We start from the raw sequence: 2,538 nt of genomic DNA, 5'->3' as shown, positions 1-2,538 counted from the left end.
GCTAAGCTTCCATCCAGAATTCAAATTAAGTAAACACTGACAGATTTCAAAAGGGAACTGTTTTGATGTGCAGCCTGTGAAGAAATAATGAAGCTGCTAACAATTTCCATAGGAAGCAGAGCCCTTTCCTGATATAGCTGAAGCACAAGAAACAGTTCTGGCTGGTTCTGGTGCTGAAAGCAGGCCTAGTAGAGCAGGACACGCATAGACCAATTATCTTTAAACATGTGAATGGTTAAAGCTCCATGGACTTGCTAGGAGCACTCATGGACAGGAAGGCCTTCAGCTGGTCAACACACCCAGTTTCAGTAAATTGGCCAAGATGTCTAATCTAGGAACAGTATCATCCTTGACATTTCCCTGGTGGTCTAGTGGTTAGGATTCGGTGCTCTCACCGCCGCGGCCCGGGTTCGATTCCCGGTTAGGGAAGCTGCTTTTGGAGGAGACCTGATGGGGTGCTTGGTGCCATGGTTTAGTTGTTTAGGTGGGTTGGATTGATTGATGGGTTGGACGCGATGATCTTGAAGGTCTCTTCCAACCTGGTTTGTTCTATGTATGTATCTACAAGACTGAAGCACCTTTATGATGTTGGGGCTTTCCACCCAAGGTTGATGAACAGAGGCTATGTTAATTGGGTCCTTGTCCAAGTGCTTCAGTTAAATGCCTGATGTGGGGTAGAACCAATCACTTGACATTTTTTGCTGTTCACAATAGTTGAAAGTGCACTTTGCCTTCATTGGTGCAAGATCAGGGCTTAGCTGCTGCCTCAAGCTGGAAAAAAAAAGACTTGCACACATGAGCCTCTTTAAATCTGCAAAAGGTCCTGTGAGCTCCATGAGTGTATGTGTGTGTGTTTCTGCAGGTCATAGACTACAGATCTCTCAGTTTCTAGTCATGACCTATCTCTGGTCTTTATATAGAAAGTTACTGTACTGCTTTATCAGTCCAGATAAATCTGTTTCTTCCATTCTTCTTTTTTTTTGAACAGTTGTCTACTAAGACCAGTTGCCAGTGCTTTACAGAGAGTGTCTTTGTGCTGAAGATTTTTATACCTATGTAGCCGTCCGGAGAGCAAGAGAGATTAGAGCACCAAAATATCAAAACTGTTCCAAGTTCCAACTACGGGTAAAGCTTGAAGTACAGAGCTGAATATGTTTCCTGTGATGGTTGCATTATGGAAACCTCCTGCTGTTCTCCAGTGAAAAAGGAAGTTAATGAACTCGTGGTGGATGTTCCTGCACAAGAGCTAACGTTGATGATCTGCAACTTATTTCTTGGTGGCCATATTGCAGATTTCATCCGCTATCAGCTACGCTTCGTATATTTTCTCCAACAATTTTTGATAGCTTTTTTTCTAGAGAAAACCATTACTACTGTCCACTTAGTAGTTCCTGTAAATTAATTGTTAATTTACTTCAGAGTAATATATTTGACAAGTCTGCATCTTTTTGGTAATATTGAAAAATTTAATATTTTTGCTGTGAAGACTTAGGAATAAGCATAAGACCATTGGGTTCTTGACAATTGCTACTGTCACTTTTATACAGTGAGACAAATACTTGTGTTTAATTTTCACCTTTCAAGGAGATATTGCTCAAGGAAATTTATTTAAATAAGAAAAATGTTCTTCATCACAATATTTACATGTCTGGTTTTATTTTCTTCAGCTTTGTCCCTTTTATAAAGCATTACATGGAGAAAAATGCTAACGAGCTGAATTACTATGTTACGTATTCTGTCTGTTCTGTGTAATGCCATAATGACATTTCCTCACATAGGATCATAGCTTTGGGTTGGAAGGGAACACCAAAGGTCATTTAGTCCCATCTCCAACTTGAGGGTGAAGTGATAGCATGAAAATAGAGATAGTGGGACTAAGTTGTAGTGCTGCATCCTCCTGAACTGCAGTGGATTTTTGGTCACTGTTAGACTTTTGTATCCCTCCACAAGCATCTCCAGCATGGTAAATTGTAACAGAACGAGTGATATAATTGTTGTGTTAAATAATGGATGGGAGGTTTTCAAATTCATAAAGTTTGTAAGAACTCTAGGTTTCCCACAGAACACAAAATAGATTCCAGATGGCTGAACACATATTTAAATTATTAAGGCCTTTTGCATAACTTGCAAAACTTTTTTTAATAGTTAAATATAGCATGCACATGAGAAACCAACCAAACAAAACCCCCACACCTCATTAATGTATCATAATAGCTTAGTGATCTCTTTCAAAATTAGAAAAGTAAACCAGAAAATTCTAACATGAAGTGAAGCTTTGAACTATGAACTTCCTATCCATTTCACTGATATCTGTGAAGACCAGTGAACAACCACTTGCAGCTCTGGCTTTAACTTAAGCATTAGTTTCTTTGCTGTGAAGCCTGTAAAAAGTATTTAAAAATATTCATTTATTGCCCTCTCTTAAATATTTGTGACATTATTTACTGCATTATCTAGACATCTGCTCTTTGGGTTTTCAATAATTTCAGGCTTCTAGCTCCTGAAGACAAATATGCATCTCATTCTTGACCCTTTCAA

The 2,538-nt window shown here is 38.8% G+C and overlaps 1 non-coding gene across 1 annotated transcript; it reads left to right on the top strand.

Moving 5' to 3' along the window:
- The first annotated feature begins 357 nt into the window (after positions 1 to 357).
- Positions 358 to 429, top strand: TRNAE-CUC (transfer RNA glutamic acid (anticodon CUC)). Its single transcript has one exon. It is a non-coding gene; the product is annotated as a tRNA-Glu (tRNA).
- Positions 430 to 2,538: the final 2,109 nt, after the last annotated feature.

Source organism: Dryobates pubescens, chromosome 15 (assembly GCF_014839835.1).
Source record: "Dryobates pubescens isolate bDryPub1 chromosome 15, bDryPub1.pri, whole genome shotgun sequence".
In the NCBI taxonomy this organism is placed as follows: Eukaryota; Metazoa; Chordata; class Aves; order Piciformes; family Picidae; genus Dryobates; species Dryobates pubescens.
Note: the sequence above shows the minus strand (reverse complement) of the source record. Positions and strands in the feature narration are given on the sequence as shown.